Below are 19,476 nucleotides of genomic sequence, written 5' to 3' on the forward strand. Positions count from 1 at the left end.
GGTTTTAACTTCACTTGGACACCAGCAGGGCAGACAGGAGGAAATAGTTCCAATATATCATGTGCAGGGTTAATTGGGAAGGAACACAATATGTCTTTGAGTCTCTCGTGTCAGTCTCACGCGCTCTTTCTCTCTCTCTTTCTCTCTCTCTTTCTCTCTCTCTCGCTCTCTCTCTCTGCTCCACTCCACCCCTCTCTCCCTTCCTGTCTGTCTCTTAACAAGTTACTGAAGGGGAAAAAAAAAAAATGTGTTTCCAATTAGGCGCTGAGAGAGAAAGAACAACTCTCAAACAGCCAGCGCGACAAGAAATGTTGTTGGTAGGAGGACATTCACATTTTGACTTGCAATATCTTTTCTTTTTTCAAAAGCTAAGCGAAAAACTGCCAGATTGGGTTATTAAATGCACTTGTTGCCCATAAATTTTCACCAAGTGTTAAGATATGAACACGCGTTTTGTTCAGACAGTTTTTCATCGAGTTGAGATGTTGCCCCATATTTTCCAATACGTTTTTTACCAGCAAAATATCATATACTTGATGCAAATGAGGCTTTTATTTGCCGTGTGTGTCTGTAATTGTGTGTGCGTGACGTCATGTGCAGACAAAGGTCCTGTCCTGTGCAGTGTGTGGCAGTCGATCAGAGCGAGAGAGGGAGAGAGCAGCGCCAGCGCAGAGAGGCACGGAGACGGAGCAGGGAGCATCACGGCTGTTACATCTGTGGGGGGGGGGAAGATATAACTTACGCGTAAAAAAAAAAAAGCAGCGACATATACTGGTGGGGAAATTTGGCTTTTCTGCACGGACATAAAATGAAAGGGTTACCTGGCTGTGTATTGGATTTGGAATCTTATATTACACCGCTGCGACTTTGACACGAGAGTTGCGCAGGCTGAGTCTCTATTAGTTGTCTACTGGAGGAATTTCAGACAACCCGAATCAAACTTGAGTTGGACATCCAGGAACCAGTCAGGGACTAAAACTACATGCGCACTGCTCTCACTGGAAATCAAGACACCGTAAGTCGTATTTAATTTCTTTCCCTTATTATTGAGGTTTTTTTTTTTTTTTTTTAATAAAAACTCACATTTGATCCATAGAAAGAAAAAAAACACCGGTAATTTATTTGGACCAGGACGACTTCTCACGCAAGCATGCGTGCATAATGTGGGCATCTTTACATATTCAAAGCATACCTGCCACGTAGACGTGGCGAGAGCGCATTCGGTTCAGATAAAGGCTTTGATGGCATTAGCAGACGCCTGAAGGTCCTGTGCGCACCGTTACTTCAGCATGAAGCGCGGCTGTGCGCCTTTAGAGGGTGAGAACGGGGATGCGGCTGGAATGAAGGACTTGTTGCGCCAGAACTGGGCTCTTTATCAAACTGTGGGATTGGAAGAACACTTGCAGAAGGGAGTGAGCGGAAAAAAACAAGCGGGCGTTGAGTCTGGGAGTACAAAAAAAAAAAAAAAAAAAGTTGACATCTGTGTTGATTTTCCATGCTGATTTGCATTTAGAGAATGTGTTTGGAATTTTCTTTGAGGATTTTTCATTGAATCTGTCAAATGTAACTCCTTCCAAAGCATAAACACAAGTCATCCAGCATCAGTTTTTCAAGATTGCACACTTGTGTTGTCAGGGATCAATAACTGAACAGGGTGACCTGAACAGCAACATGTCGATAGTTGATAGTCACCACATTTCTTGTGGTGTTGGCATCTTCCTAAAGTAGGCTACACGCCTCGATGCCATCTACTACTGTAGTAGTAGTAGGAGTCAATCCACCGTACTGTTCTCTGGACTCAAGCCCTGAAATTCAACAGTTTCATGAACTGACTTCTCACTGAGGTTTGTTCAAGTTGTGACACTGGAAAAAACTGATGTGGTTTAATCCTTCCACCAAGACCACATTGTAGATGTATGAATTTACCTCACCTGCAACCGGGATTGGGATGAATATATCTGAGCAGAGTGCTTATGATTGTTTGTTTATTCTGAGGTTATACAATGAGTCAAAAAAGGCCATAACATTTCAACATGTAAAATCAATTATCATTATTGTGTCTGAGATTCCTTCATATCACATCTTCTGATCAGATGCTCTACTGTTCTTTATTCATGACTACAGCCACAGATCACGTTGGTTATAGTTATGAAGATGATTAGTGAAGTGTAACATCTACAAAAGGAGTGCAGTACCCAGATGTATTGCTGTGACAGGTATGGGGTGGTGTAAATGAAAAAGGTCTCGTGAGATGACTTTTACTGACAAACGGCAACATCTTTAAGTTGTTTGTGTTTAATAGTTGTTGGGACATTTTGGTCCGTGGCCAGGGCTCTGTGAAATCCTCTCACGGGATAATTTTCTAATCCCTCTTGAGACCCCTGACATTTCATTTGGGAGTCAGCTCAAAATTTCACTTGACCAACAACTAGGTTGAATTTGAATGCCCTTGGTGACACCCTTGACGTTTGGAGTTTGTGAAGTCTTTACGCTAGACTCTACCTACTGATTGCTGTTTTTTCTTGAGTTTTCTTTATCCCAACTCTCAGGCCAAAAATCCATTTCGACGTAAACCATCTTAGATCTCTAAACTAGAGAAAAAAAAATTACTGAGCACTGTCATGATCCCCAGAATATCTTTTATGAGGCACAAAGGTGGCGCAGATGTAACGTTTGGGTCGTCATCCATCACTGCAGAGACCTGTTTGTTCTCAGGTGGGAAGTCAGCTGCAGGAAAACTTTCTACCGTAGTTGTGGTGCGTGCAGAGTTGGAGGTTGATAGTGTGAATGTCTCAGAGGGCCATCACCGGTCATAGGTCATTAGGCGACCTTTCCTTTACTTTCACCATTAGGACAAATTTATATACTTGTTTTCAAAAAAAGATGTCTGGAATACCTTAAAACTTGCTCCTGATAGTCAGTTTGGTGACCTTATCACTTTTCACTTAAATTTCTAATAGATGGGTGATAACACAACAAAGCTATTTCTTCCCAGTCGGTTTTAACTGACAGTAAAGGATGACTATAAAGAACCATATGCTCCCTCCATGCTGTCGTTGCCCTTTTGATGTTGCCAAATTAACACTCATGTGGAGCTCAAATGGTGTGTGTTTGCGTGTGTGTGTGTTTATTTGTGTATTCACAAGAGAAAACACTGTTTACCTACCACCCACTGCTACAGACCTCAGGGGGTCTTTGATGCTATTGAGGAGTGTGAGGGCTCTTTACACTCTTTCAGATAGATCAGGCCATTGGCTTTTCAGCTGTTTTATTTAAGGATTACACATTCTTGGAATAACCTTGTTGTTGTTTTCAAGATGAATCACAGCTGTTGACTGTTGACTGCAACAAACTGTTTTTTTCACCGTGTTAAAGTATGTCAGCTTTTGAATAACTTTCATTTCAAGACCAATTTAAATCTGACTGTATGATCCTCTGTGGACTCTGATTGGTTATAAAACCGGGCTGAGACAAATCCAACTGCTCCAGCTGGACATGGTAACTAGAGCAGTGGGTCTTTAGGAAAGTTCTGTTGCTTATAAATATTTCTTAATTTAGTCACGCTCACCAATTTGGTAAAAACACAGTCACAACATTGTGAAACATCACTTTTGAAATTCACGAAAAATACAATATCTAAGTGATAAAGTCATTAATCTTGCAAGATTGTCAGATTGATGGGATTTCACATATATAGAGACACAGAAACAAAGATCATTCACGCCAAAGGGCAATTTTTGTAGAACCACCAATTAACCTGAGACACATGTTTTTGGATGGTGGGAGGAAACCGGAGTACCCGGAGAGAACCCACGCAGGCACAGGGAGAACATGCAAACTCCCTACAGAAAGGCCCAGGCCCGGATTCGAACCCGGAACGTTTTTACTGTGAGGTGACAATGCAAATCACCGCACCACCGTGCCGCCTAAAATTTCTCCCCCAAAAACAGATTATTATTTTACTGCTTTTCAAAACTGCCTCCTATTATAAGATTTAGCCACGTGACATTTCACTAAAAAATAATGTCGCCATGGATATGATGCGCCAACACTTCAAATATGGGGAGAGGGTAGTTCTCAGGAGCTTCCTGGTTTCCACAGTAACCAGGAAAGCAGCACAAACTGTTAGTCCTTCAACTTGGTGGGTTTGACGGGATTAAAACAACACAAGTTATCTGTGAGATGCTGAAGAGCGAAGCAGCATTTGAAGGGTGAAGTTGGTGCTTCAGACTTGTGACCTTTCTGGTCAAACTAAACAACACTCCCCACTGCAAAGACTCCGTGTCTCCCCTGAAGATGACTGTTTTATGTTTCCCTAGATGTGCTCTGACATCCATCAAAAGAAGGGGTCCTTGAAACATCTGTGTTGTGATTACTGAAAGCATGATCTCTCCTCCCCCTCGTCTAAGGACCTGCATTCCTCCCATTCTTACGCCAAAGGTCCAGATTGCTTCCACATTCATGCAGGTAACAGAGTAACATTTTGTGAGCTACGGCAGCAGACATTACATTTATTTCAAGGCCATGTGGACTGGGAAATGATTTAGGCAAGAACTTGACCTTGATTTTTACAGCTGTTTGAACAGGTCAAGTTCAAACAGCTGTAAAAATATACAAGACACAGCAAATAGTTTCAAATAATTGTACAATATTATGTAAAACTTCTTTTTACACTAATTTCTATATTTCCCCTTTCCCCTTTCTGTGGGGATTTTTTTTAGCACAGAGAAAAAAACAAATATTCCACTTTTATCACAGCTTGTGTGCGAGTCTGTGGTCAGACCAATATTTCCTCTTCAGCTGCTGATCATGATAACGTTGATCATGCTATATTCACCTCAGTCTTTGTGCACTTAACTAGTCGACTTCAGTATCCGTGCAAGTCTCCATGGCAACAACAACAAGGATGTCTATAAAGTCCTTTCAGTTTTGTCTCTTAATTAATTGCTGGGAGACTGTTGTATGTTTATTGAAAAAAAAACAAAAAAACATTTGATTTAATTAAATATCTGTAAGCTCTACTGATGCATAGGCAAGAACTTGACCTTGATTTTTACAGCTGTTTGAACAGGTCAAGTTCAAACAGCTGTAAAAATATACAAGACACAGCAAATAGTTTCAAATAATTGTACAATATTATGTAAAACTTCTTTTTACACTAATTTCTATATTTCCCCTTTCCCCTTTCTGTGGGGATTTTTTTTAGCACAGAGAAAAAAACAAATATTCCACTTTTATCACAGCTTGTGTGCGAGTCTGTGGTCAGACCAATATTTCCTCTTCAGCTGCTGATCATGATAACGTTGATCATGCTATATTCACCTCAGTCTTTGTGCACTTAACTAGTCGACTTCAGTATCCGTGCAAGTCTCCATGGCAACAACAACAAGGATGTCTATAAAGTCCTTTCAGTTTTGTCTCTTAATTAATTGCTGGGAGACTGTTGTATGTTTATTGAAAAAAAAACAAAAAAACATTTGATTTAATTAAATATCTGTAAGCTCTACTGATGCATAGGCAAGAACTTGACCTTGATTTTTACAGCTGTTTGAACAGGTCAAGTTCAAACAGCTGTAAAAATATACAAGACACAGCAAATAGTTTCAAATAATTGTACAATATTATGTAAAACTTCTTTTTACACTAATTTCTATATTTCCCCTTTCCCCTTTCTGTGGGGATTTTTTTTAGCACAGAGAAAAAAACAAATATTCCACTTTTATCACAGCTTGTGTGCGAGTCTGTGGTCAGACCAATATTTCCTCTTCAGCTGCTGATCATGATAACGTTGATCATGCTATATTCACCTCAGTCTTTGTGCACTTAACTAGTCGACTTCAGTATCCGTGCAAGTCTCCATGGCAACAACAACAAGGATGTCTATAAAGTCCTTTCAGTTTTGTCTCTTAATTAATTGCTGGGAGACTGTTGTATGTTTATTGAAAAAAAAACAAAAAAACATTTGATTTAATTAAATATCTGTAAGCTCTACTGATGCATAAGGAAATACAATTGTAGTAATGATCCTGCTATAACTCATCTGTCTGTCCCATTCTCGTGAATGCAATATCTCAAGAATACCTTCAGGGAATTTCTTGATATTTGGCACAAACATGGGCTTGGACTGAATGGTCATGATTGTTTATATCTTCTGTGCTGTCATGTTGAGTACTGTCAGTATCTGCATTTTAGAATTTGAAGCTTCTTAACATCCACTTTTGAAACATTGTCTACAACTTTGTGTTCTATTAGAATCAGCTTTGTTGGCAAAATCTCCTCAAAGTCTTCCACACATATGTTATGAGCATGGACAGACATGAAAGTAAACTGCAACTTGACTGGTTGGTGGAGCCATACAACCGCAAGGCAGTGACTATAGCTCTACTGACACTCAACTAGTGACACACAAAGAATTCACTTTAGGGTAGTAGACATTTTTATTTTAGTGTCATTAATTTTTTCATTGTGGTTATTTTCTATTCAAAGACAAATTCTGATTGAATATGGCATACTCGGAGGCCTTAGTAGTGTATATCTAGTGCTGTATTGTTTCCAGCCCTTTTTAGGCTGCATGCATTCATTAACGTTTTGGGAATGTGTGGGAGAGTCGTCGATAAGCTAGAAGAACAGCTAGCAGCCAGCTAGCTTTTTACCTATAGCTGAGTACTGAAAAATCTAAAGAAACATCGGTGACACAACAGTGTCATAATAGCATGCATTGGCATCCCCAGAGATGTAACAGAATATCGGTCAGACTGACCAAAAGTTTTAGTTAGGCGGTGGTCACACATGCCACGAGCCAGGCATCAATGAATCACATGCAGTCTGACCAGCCGTGATGTTTCCAGTGTTGCGAGCACAAGTTGCAATTATGCAATATCAGAGGCTCGTGTTGGAAGGCACTGGACCGCATCAGCTGGAGACAAAACCATCCAGTGTCCCTTAACTGCAGGGGTTTGAGACATGAATCCTGCACTCACTCCTCATTTCCCTCCTGTCCTGCCGCTAACATGCCGTCCTGCCACTAACATGCCCTTCTGCAACTCATTCTTCATGTCTTAATTATCTGTCTGTGTGTGTGAGGAAGATGTGGGTTAAAATTGTGTCTCAGGTCAGTCATGGGGAAAAATAGAAAGAGGAACCAAAACCTGCAAGAATGAGGAAATTAGTATTCAATCCTGTAAAAAGAAAAAGGAGTATCATATTAACATTGGTATCGTTTGGCTGTGCATTTCAACACTTTGGATTTGAAGTGTGACCCTGACTGAGATAATATTGCTGTTGTCAACTTTAGTCTCAGCAGGTGTAAGTGACCCTTGCCAGAGTTCATCTGTAATACGATCTGATGCTGGGCACTGGATTCTCTGATTACTGATGAGTTCCTAAATAATGGACATATTCACACTTTTCAAATGTATTTACTTCCTGCCAATCATCTACAGTATAAAATAAATCCTTTTGACAAGGTGGAAATATGTTTTTGCATGTCAATGTATATCATTTCTCATTTATATTTGCATTCAATACCTTTTTCCAGTCTGGTGAGAATAAACGGAGCCAAATAGTGCTCTCCCTGAGGTTCACCTTTCAGCATGAACCACCTGATGCATAGTGCTAAGACAAAGCTTGAATGGTTTCAGGCATGCCCCTGCCAAAGCCTCTACTTTGACCTACTGAAGAACATTTGTGGAGAGAACTGAGGGGGCAGTTTACAGCCCATTCACTGTGAATGGGAGAAACTGCCTAAATGCACATAGCTTATAGAGACTTTGCTGAGATTTGAGGCTGCCAAAGGTGTTTCTAGAAAGTACTGAACTCTTATGTGAATGAGATTTCAGTTTTGATTTTTGTGAAATTTGCAAACAGATTTTTGATTTGTTAATAGGGGTTATTGAGTGCAGACTAATCATGTGCACAATAAGCTGAATCCATTTTACATTCTTTTTATTTTGTTAATGCTTAACAATCAAATTGGAATGCTTTTCATAGTCTTAAAATCACTGTTATTCCTTTTTGCTCTTTTCTTTTTTGTAAACCACTTGGTGTGTACTTTTAAAGTGCAAAATACATAAAACTTGACTTTCTTCCTGCACTCAGTCTGGCCTCTAGAAAGTGAACCTGGCTCAGTTGGACAGAGGTCAGGTGCCTCAAGAGCATTCCACTGCCTAGCTATAAAAACTCCCAGGTTTTCTTGTCTGGGAGTATAAAAATATTGTCCCTCTGCATTGTTCTAAAATTGTGGCACAATGGGAACTATAGAAAGAACAGGACACAAGGTCATGGTACATTGGGTACCCAAAACTGTTAAAGCAAGATTTTAGTCTGCTGGATTTTAGGATTTTTGGCATTTAGTAGGCCAAACAGCCTGGTGAGCACCCAACCCAATTTCACTGCGTTAATATATGGGTCTGGACACCCTCCATAGAGAATTGTTTGCAGACGTTCCATCCTACTGGGCATAGATCTTGGGTTAATTTTAACCAATCAGCTTGCGCCGAAACCAGCCAACACTGCTACAGCTGCAACTACATACAGTGTCCACCAAAGCGTTTTTTTCTGAGCCCAGCGTATTTTTAAGGTTGTTTTTAATGGATGCCAGCAGCTTAACGAGTTGCAGAGTGTTTATTCTGCACAGAATGTTTCGCGTTTTATTTCCAGTCATCGAGTTCACCGAGAGTTGCGCTCATCACTGTCACAGTGAAGGAGGGACAAACGCGGTTAAACACCGACACTGGTCGCTGCTTGGTGCGCCTTTCAGACTAGCTGTGCAAATGCTAATAATAGAGCTGAGTTACCAGGTAACTGAAACTGTGAGTGATAGTCAGTCCAGCCAGGCTAGGCCAAACACCTAGTATCAATTAAAAGTTAATAGAAGTAAAAATAAAACAGTTCATGGATCCCACTTTGTAATTTGGATCTGCCTAAAAATTTAATGGATTATATCTTTGCCCATATTACACCCTTCCACCAATTCTCATGGGAATCTGGCCTGTATATTTTCTATAATCCTGTTGACAAACTAACCACATCGAATACATAACCTCCCTGGTAGAGGTATAAAGCTTTCAAATACACTTTCAGTGCAGAATATGGCAAAAGCGAGCATTTTTTTTTTTTTTTTTTACTGCACAGCGTTAGTAATCTTGAAAAGTGACAGGCCAGAGCTGAGAAGTGATGAATTTTAACGATTTTGAGTCAAACCCTGAAATTTCTGAAGACAACACTGACGCAATCCCACAGTGCATCTGAGCTCCGATGATGTAATCTGTGAAATCTGTCTCTAATAATGTGATTTCGTTAGAGGATGGCTGACCACACCCAACAATAAACTGCACATAGTCTTGACACACATGGTAGAGGCTGTTTATCTGGACCCAGTCATTCTTAAACAGTTTAAAGAAGTTTGGTTATCATCATCAAACCACTTCTTGTAAACAGTTATTGTATAACTTAAATTGCATTAAAGTAACTGCTACATATTGTAGCTTTGTGTCAGAAGGACATAAAATTCACCCAATTTCTCCTGTCTTTGTAAAAAAAAAAACTCCTATCCAACATCCACATTTCAAGCAGGTGCTTCACATGTTACATTTCTCAATTCCTTAGTTTTAGGTTTCTCCTTTAATATTACTTCAAGCATATTGTATGCATGGACGTATGTTAATATGCATTGTAGTACACCAAAGCATGTCCACTAGAGGATAGTATTTTAGTGTGACATTTTGCCTAGGTATGTTTTACACCTGAATGAGCAGGGGCGCATGTATGAGCAGGGTCGACAAAAGATGTCGTGACAACGGTCACTTGACGTACAAAAGCAGTGAAGTCCATGCACGGAGGCAGATCAGAGGTGGATAAATGAGTCAAACCCAGGACTTTTAACCCGTAGACCAGGGTTCAAGTTTGTGAGAATATGGATCTCTTTTAAAGAAATCTTTCCCAAACCCCAACCAAGTACTTTTTTCTTGAACCTAGGCATATGGTTTTTGATGGCTAAACCTAAGGCACCTTACTTTTCACGCCTAGACGAGGCAAAACATGACACCGACATGGTATCATGTAGTGGACTGATACTGAGATGAAAGTAGACTAATGCATTTATAAAGTGGGCTGCTTGTTACCATGAAATGACCCTGGAAGAAGAAAAAGAAGAAGAAGAAGAAAAAGAAGAAGAAGAAGAAAAAGAAGAAGAAGAAGTGGGTGGCCACAACATTCTCTCCTCACCAATACCCCTATCACTGGAAACATGCCTATAACATGATTCTACTGATCATACGTTTAGAAATGGACCCAAGTTCTAATAATTCCCAAGATATAATTAAGATTGGCAGGCACTAATGAAATCAATGTCTCTAGCTGTCAAAAACTGCACAAATGCCACAACGTTCAGTGGAACTACATTTCTAAGGGTTTTTAAGGATTAATTTCATGGTTATGTTTTTCCTTGTTCCCACCATTTAAAACCTGCTTTACCTAAACATGTGGAACAGATCATAGCAGAAAGACCTTGCAGCAAAGAAGCTTAATAGATGGACACATGCAAAATGAAAGGGTGTGTTATGCGCTGCTCCACAGATAATAACCCATGAGTTGGATATGGCTTGTCACTAGGCTTTTCCCCAAGCTATGATCCCTAGAAGAATTTATAGCCAAATTAAAATGGCTTTTATATGTTATTTATGGTTCTGTCTGTTATTTGGAAATAACACATTGCTTTCAGTAGGTTTGGACAAACCAGAAGCCACTGTGAAACCCGCTCTGCCCTGCTCTATGTAATTTAGCAGCAACAAGTGAACTCCTTCTCCCTGGGGAAGGAAACTTTATTTTTTCAGAATGCATTCACGTGTAAATGCTCCAAAAGTGCTTCTGCTGGTGGTGTGATGAAACGCTGCTTATTGGATTAACCTGCAGTGTGATTTCCCATCATTTGAAGTCCACAATTTTGTTATAGTCACCGTCATGTTCTGGTTACTTGATGGCGATTATGTATTTGACTTTTCTACAACAATATTCATGACAAATTTCCCTAAAAGCTCCATTTTATTCTGTTCCGTCCAATTATTGTGGAGTTTCATAGACTAATCGCTTTCTATTCTATTCTACTTTTAGCTTTCAAATTTTGTCACAGTTTGGGTTTTTGTGTGCTAAGATGTAAGTACTTAAGTGGTTGGAAGGGTATCATCCTCTGACGAGCCGTGAATCAGCCAGTCACAGCTGCAGTCACACATGACTCAACACCAGGACAGTGGAAACTCTGTACATCTTCCGCCGCAAACTAAAAACACACCTCTTCCGACTTTACCTTGAACAGTAGAACTTTAGTAGCACTTAAAATGACACTTACTGATAGAACTTTGTATTTTGGCTTTCTTGAAGAAATTGTATTTTCTTGATTCTTGTTGTTCTGGGTTTTGTACCCTCATGGTTGAAATGCACTTATTGTAAGTCGCTTTGGATAAAAGCGTCAGCTAAATGAAATGCAATGTAATGTAACACCAACCCTCAATCCAACCCTTGTCCTGAGCTCTGTCTGTACGCAGCAACTGTTTGAGAGTATGTGCTAGTGTAACGGTGTTTGTGTGTGGTTTGTGCACACTCGGCCATGATGTTAAAAAAAATAAGTTGGAGAATGAAAGTCTATGTGTGTGAGTGTTTTTGTGTATGTTGGGTTGCAGAAATCCTGTTTCTCTGCTTTCTGGGGTGGGAGCGTGGAAAACAATGGGCACATTGTGTGAAGAGTAAAGAGTGGAGGGGGAGGCGCAGGCGGAGGAGACAGGAGAGGAAAGCAGAGAAAAAGAGACGATAGAAGATGAGTGCAAGCGAGAGAAGAGAGAGTTTAAAGGGAAAGGAGGAGAGTTGAAAAGACAAGAGTACAAAGGAAAAGAGTTTGGTTGTTGAGTGGACAGAAATTGAGGTGGGGAGAGGTAAAAGAAGCATGGAAAGTTATAAGAACTTAGTTTCACTTGTCATACTTTTGATATCCACATTGCCACTGCAGTGCCAAGTGGAAAGTTAGGGACCAAACTCGCATTAAAAATTGAACTCTACACCTTTGCTGCAATATTACTTGGCTCATAGGTACCAACCGGCAACCAACAGTGACGTCACCCATTGGTTTATAAAGGCTGGAGTTCAGATTTTGGTCGTCACTATCTTGCTATTTTGGAGACAGAAGTGACCATGACGAGCTGGGGATGAGCGTGTAGGGAACTGATTCCATCTGATTGGGAAGTCAAGGACACTATGCCCTGCCCGCCGACAATGGAAGCGTATTGAATCAAACAGAGAAACAGGCCTAAAAAAATTGACATTTTTGAGGCCCGATCAGATTTAGATGCAGGAGACCACTGTTCACTTATCATTTCCTACCATGAGTCAGGACAGATTCTTTTAAAACCTGTTTACTGTTACTATGACAATGAGGGTTGCATAACTTAAAGGAATTCGTAACTATAATGCCCAACATGGTTCAAGTCACCATTTTAACCCAAACCATTATCTTTCTCGGACCTTCAACTAAGCGGTTTTTGAGCCTAACCGTAACCAGGGGTGATAATTTAGGAAACACTTCTGTCAGTTGTATTTGAGGGTTGGAACAAACAACCTATATATTTGTTGTTTAGGATGGAGAACTTGTTGGTTTTAGAGGTGGAGAAGCATTAGATAGAGTGGGAGGAATGAGAGGAACAAACCTAGACTCAGACTGAGAGAGGCCTAGTCCTGAATCGATCATTCGAAATCGTACTGGCTTTTAAATGTATGGATACACAATATTTCAGACATTGTTTACCTGAGCAATTACAAAAGAAGATCATTGTTAATGAACTACTCTGAGGAAGGAGGAACATAAACATTGGTAGGACAAGTCTCACTCTAAAGGCTAGCTGTCACATAGTTTGCAATCATTCAGTGGAGAGGTTTTCTACTACTCTGACTTCCTTTGTCATTCACATCAAACTCGACACACCAGATATCGATCTTACAGGCTTTAGAACTTTTTGTTAAATTAACTAATTGCTTCAAAGCTCAACATTTTTTTTATTATTATTATGAATTGTCGGGGACATTGTTTTGGATAATAAACTATGTTTGTGTGAACTCAAATCTTAACGAGCTTCATATGGTCATATTTTTCTAAATTCCAAAGCCAGAAGATGTATTCTTCTCACTATAAAAAGAGATATCCTTCATGAGAACTCCCTGTGCTGCCTTATATCAGTTTGACAGTTCTGAGCTCATTTAGCAGACAATGAATTTGTGGACGAGAGTAATTAATTTTCAGGCTTTAATACTTATAGATCATGGTTTGAACTGTCTTATCAGTTCAAAAAGAGTAAAAAAAAAAATACCTGGAAAATTATGTAGGATGTTGTCAATTATCCCTCTCTTCCACAAGTTCCCTGCGGGATGAGGCTCAGTATAGAATCCCAGATCGGGGAGTGTCCAAACGCTTGTCAGACACATGAATAGATGTTCTTTAATGCAGACTAAACTCATTCTGTGTTAGAATAACATGTCATTCAACGGTGTTCCCTTTAAAGCTGAATTCCTCTCAGGACTGTATTAACAATGGCAAGTGGAGGACTGGATGATAGATTGTTGGGAGACCAGGAGCAGACTTGAGGTTAGTTACCGTATGAAGTTTGGCCAATTTGTGTTGGCTAATGCGCTGACTGAACTTATTCAGTTTATCGTCATATGTGTCAGACCAAAAGAAAGACAACAGGACATTCAGATGTAGTGTACTTTCACTCTTAAAATATATTTTTGCAACAAGTAACATTTTTTTTTAATTTTTTTTGTCAAAAATAAAAGAAGAAAATTATCTAGTCAATATAATATATGCAAAACATCCCCTCTTGTTATGATGGTTGGAGTACTAGGGTATTATTCTCTGCTGATCTTACATTGATGCGTAGTGATTGAGGCAGGATCCAAATCATAGTTGCTTGATCAAGTGTTAAAAATTGGATGGGTACTGGGGATGTGGAGGTTGCAACAGGTTCCCCAAATTTAACAAATATTTTATATTTTTTGCCTCTTGAATAACATATTGAAGCATTTTGTAATTTGATGCCCTGACTGGGCAGGGCAACATTGTCGGTTCCTTCCAAAACTATTACAGGTGTGTTTTATGATGTGACAATGCTGCAGCTCAGGTTTGATTAGGTCTAAGCACAAATATGACTCAGTAGGGTTTAAAGAAGGATTGTGGTTTTGGCTGAAATACATTGAAGTTAAGAAAACATTGTTTTGGGATTAAATGTTTTCTTCATTAAAATTCTGGGACATTCATCATCAGGGTTACAGTAATAACCATATGATTACGGTCATAAGACTATTGTCATTAACCACATTGACTGGTGGTAGTAAATGCCAAGCAAACCTGGGTCCCGCCCCTTTTAGTGGAGAGTCAGATGATTTTTTTGATCCATCCATCCACCCTCACCCACTATAATAATGCCTGTTTCCTCCTCTTCTACTGCCATAATTACTACTGCCGCTAGATAAACATATCGTTTTGGGGAACTTGCTGACACAACTGATACTGACATTTTTCTTGGCAGGACAGCGTCTTTGGAGGTTCTTGTCCAAATCCAAAGGCCCAAGCATAAACTGCATATAAAAATATCTCCCGGTCTGAAAAGTGAAGCCAATGCGGAAGTGCCTTATCATGCAATACTACTGAGAGCCACTAGGGGCTGGGTCCAAAAAGGGTTTAGCTTCAATAAACCACCATTCAAAAAGCGTAATCTTTTCTCATGAAATACAAGGTTAATAAAAAAAAATTCCACTAGTCATTATGGTGTTTTTAGCTAAATTCACTCCTTCTGATTAGTGTTCTGGTGCTTCATAATTGTATAACTGATAGGTTGCAAAGAGATGTACTCTATATTTGGAGGCATGTTTGGTTTGATTGACATGCCTGGTATGCAGTCAGGTTGCCAGAATAGGTGGTGGGGTGAGGAGGAATAGTGCCTATAGTGTTTGCAGTCAGATCCACCCCTCACTCCTCCCCAGCTCGACCAAATTTTGTCATTCCGGCTCCAAAAAAACAAGATGACGATGGCTGAAATGCCAGACTTTATAACAAACGTTCACAAACCAATTGGTGCAGTTGGGACAGGTTGCCACTTGGATCAAGTTCAAAATTTGCTGGGCTTTAAGCAAGATATCCAAACACCAGACCACAATGCCATACAATTTTTTTTACAGGATGGCATGAAACCATTCAATTTTGGGAACTCTACCAAGATGTCAAATTTCCACACATTTCAAAATGCCACATCGTACATTCAGAAGAATTCCATAAAACTCCCATAAACATTTGAACATCATTGACTCAGTGGTCTTTTCGTCACCCCATCTTCGAGGTCTATTGTTTTCTGGACGCATTGTCGGGTGTGATGAACTTCACAGTGTCGGGCAGTAAAGTGGGGCTTTGACTGCTGGTGTTGTGGTGGAGTTTTAGCAGCTTTCGACTACTCGTAGATAAAATATCTCAAGCTACGAGGGTGTGTCATTTTATGTTTATTTAATAGTTATTAGTATTAATAGTATTTATTTATTTGTTGTCTATTCCTTTGTAAATTAATGAAGTGTGTCTGAACGTAACAGTGAACAGTCAGAGAGAGAGTGAGATGATCAGTCTGTGTGTCAGTTAGGCGTATGTTATGAATACACAGATGCAGTCTTGCTGCTGATGCTTGAGTGATGACCTCACTTGTGTGGATTCCAGGGTGGTCCTTTCATATTCTGTTAGACACTTACACACACACACAAAACACACTTTCACTCTCTTGCCACACAGCCAGACTTTATCACACGTTGCTAACAAGCATGAAGAGAGTGTGTTGACACGCACAGTGAGCATTTTGTTCTCTATCTTTAACACCCGGTGTTCAATGCATTGTACACACACACACACACACACACTTTCCAACGGTTCCATTTCGCTCTTACACGCACTAAAGTTCTTCAAAAAATATGTCATTCAAACTTTCTCTTTTATTGTGTGTGTGTGTGATACCCTGGTGCAGGAACACAGAAAGCTAAATTCCCCTCTTTCTTGCTCAATCTTCCTCTTTTATAAGACCCAGCCACTGGCTGTTGCACACATACACTCACACAATGACAGGATCTCCCTCCGCGGCTCCAAGGCTCTGATGAAAGTGTTGGGAATGTGCACTGAGAGGCCATTGACACTTCCTCCACTTTCTACTACTGACGACTTGCCTCAGGCATCTAATGCCCCGCTGACTGCTCCCTCCAGACGTTTAATGGCCAGAAACCGCAGATGACAAGCGCAATAGATGGGCTATCATTTGCCGTGGTAGTTGTCATAGAGGCTGTGTCGCTATGTATTTATCCTGCATTAGTGATGCTGCTGTCTTTCAGCTGCTCCTTGCGCTACTTGCTTTTCCTAATGGCTGAGTCATTACTTAATCTCGATATAATCAACACTTAAAAACCTCAAAATGACATGCAGGTTTGATAAAGTCTTTCCTAAAGTAATTAGATTGTCACCCCAGATACCAAAGCGGAAGAGCATAAAAGAACAAACCCATTAAAAAAAAAAAAAGCAGGAAATTGAGGTTTCCTGTGCATCACCCTGAATGTAGCAGTTTGTACCCAGAACCATTTTCATATCTTGTCATGATACACTTTATGCAAGCTAATATAAAACATCTCTAAGTCTTATCAAATCAAATAATGAAATATTTGGATAGCCTATAATGTTCTGAAAAAACAAACAAACAAAAAACAAGATATAGCATGAATGGTTAATCCCCAGTAATGACCAAGATATAAGTTTAAAAGTGAAGGTACTGAAATTATCCCGAAAATATAGTTTATTGGGTTAAAACAGCACTCACATGTTCATGTGTATTTTAAAACATTTTTAGCTGGTTTAAATTGTTTTGCTTGCTCATATTGGCAAAGAAAAGATTCACCCTCCTTTTGTCCATGCAAAAATATATTCCAAGTTTTATCTGAAGTTAAAATACTGTAAGTCTTCCGGAGTCAGAGTTTGACAAATGTCTAAAGTTTGTATTTCTGGTACTGAATTCCCCTTTTATCTTTTCAGATAAACTTTGGAATGCATTTTTTGTCCAGGACAATAATGGATTTTGTTTCCAACTCCTACTGAAAGTGCATTAGAAAGGAATCGTTGAATGACCTGTGTATTAACAGCAAACATCAACTTTTTCAATGCACATATGGGCACTTGATCGTTGTTTAAAGATATATTACAATAACCATGGCCCTTTTGTTTAAATGACACACTGTTTCTCCTGGTCTTAAACATTTTCGAAAACTTGGTTATTAATATACAAAATACAAACATACAGGAATTAAACATACCTCCAACTTATCTGGAGCCACCTGGTTTGACTGTTGTCAGACTATTAAACAGGCAGTTATCATCACACATCTGTCCCAAATGTATGGACTAGTAGAGGCCTAAACCTACTGGTTGGTTGAGGAAGGCATTATCAACGACATATACAATCGTCGGAGAGTAACTGGCGACAGGTACACCGGACATTCATTCTCAGTTACATTAAGAAAAGGTTAATGTTGTGATGTGGTCACAGTTTGGTTTGTCTTTGGCACCAAAAGCACTTAAGCTACAACGTAACAATTTTACGTTTGTTAGCTTGTGTACATTACTTAAAATAAGGTAACGTTGGCTTTTGTTGTTTTGTGGGACATGAATGGGAAACAAACAGCAGTCTCTTGAGTGACAGTCTGTGTTTGAGCCATCCAACCACCCTCAACCTGTTCCATATGCAGACTTGTCAAGGACGTCTTCCTTTACTCCTGTCATATTTACAACAGCCTCTGGAGGTCACACTTACTGTAACCGTCTACCTGCTAGTAAGTTAATTTGTCCCTTAGTACTATATATATTTGGGAGAGATATGTGATAATACCTGTCTATTTAATAGTCTGATAACAGACAGTCATCGGGTGCTGGAACGGTCCAGCATTGGCAATAATTCAATACGACTAACAAAATATATGATTGCTTTATCAATGGATGAAAAAACATTTTACTGCCTCTCCAAGCAAATAAGGCTGGTCTCAGGAAATTGGAGATATAAACAGAGTCCAGAAAAGTGTTTATTTAATTGATAAGGGCTTCCGTTATACAGCCACTGGTGCGTTGCCATGCCGAATTCACACCGTTTTTGATCAGGCATGAAAGTATGTAGCACACTGCCAATCTCCTAAGGCCAGTGTACTGTATAGTTTGGTGGGCAGCATTGCTTTCTGCTCAGATGACCATGGAGCACTACAAAAAAAAAAAAAAATCAGTTAAGAACTAAATTGTGGTTATAGCTACCTGAAAAAGTATATCTCTACAATATGTCACATGTCTTGTATATCACAACTATCAAAACACTATATTACATTTTCCGTTGAGCTGCAGCACTTGAAAAATATTTTTGGCAAACTTCAGCTTTCATAACTTTCAATACCATCTCATTCCCCTGGAGTATCCCTTATTTTTCATGCAAATTTTTGAGAGGTGAAGGTTGTGATAGTTTTTCCAACATTGGAAATTAGTCCAGGAGGGAAAATAAAATAGAAACTTCTTCATGTTTGCAGTTTAGTTTTTGGCAGAGTGGGGATTTTCGCTGTGTCACCACAGAAAGGTTTAAAGAATGTGGATGAAGGTAAATCAGAAGAAGAGGAGAAAAGAGAGAAGAACAGAGAGAACATTGGCCTTCGACCCAAAGCTTTAAATACTTTCATTGCTCGTCCCCGCTTGTTTCACTAGTTCCTTCCCCCTTTGTCTTTGTCTCTATTGCAATCAGACGCGCACCACACACGCACACACTCAGACGCGCACCACACACACACACACACACACACACACACACACACACACACACACACACACACACACACACACACACACACACACACTCACACTCTCACATTCTCTCTCTCTCTACACTTTAGCCCTGAGGTCCTGTTTCCGGTCTATGGTGTATGAGAGAGACTTGCCAGCATCTGTGTGGGACTGGAGCTTATTACACACACACAAACACACACATACAAACACATGTTCCTGTGAGCATTGTTTTGTGTGTGTGTGTGCGCATGTGACTGTGTGTGTGTGTGTGTGTGTGTGTGTGTTTGAGCTGATGTTGATGTTGATGTGTTGCTGCTGTGCTTAGTTTCCTCAGATGCATTTTTTTTTTTTTATCATAAACACTCGTAAACCTTGACCAGATGGAAAAAAAAAAACATGTTTTTAGTTTCATATCACATGCGGTTCATTCACACAACACAACACAACACAACACAACACAATACAACACACACACACACACATACACAGCTGCTCACACATAGTTGGCAAACATGGAGGCACAAAAACACACGCAACCCTTGTTTAGTTTTGCTGCAAACTCTGACTTGTAGACAGCACAAGTTCTGTTTTGAACAATCCTTTTTAGA

The 19,476-nt window shown here is 39.7% G+C and overlaps 1 protein-coding gene across 2 annotated transcripts in view; it reads left to right on the top strand.

The window, feature by feature from the left end:
* The first annotated feature begins 645 nt into the window (after positions 1-645).
* The window catches only part of lpar1 (lysophosphatidic acid receptor 1), a 38,801-nt gene continuing 19,970 nt past the window's right edge, over positions 646-19,476 (top strand). Inside the window, exons 1-2 of one of the 2 annotated variants that reach the window (XM_069162219.1) lie at positions 646-1,015; positions 4,320-4,467. The gene's annotated coding sequence lies outside the window, so the exon portion shown is untranslated. The remainder of the gene's footprint in view (positions 1,016-4,319; positions 4,468-19,476) is intronic. The other variant, XM_069162209.1, reaches the window with a different exon arrangement.

This window comes from Embiotoca jacksoni, unplaced genomic scaffold, assembly GCF_022577435.1.
Source record: "Embiotoca jacksoni isolate LCO1_2020_lvr unplaced genomic scaffold, fEmbJac1.0.p SCAF_10, whole genome shotgun sequence".
Lineage (NCBI taxonomy): Eukaryota > Metazoa > Chordata > Actinopteri > Embiotocidae > Embiotoca > Embiotoca jacksoni.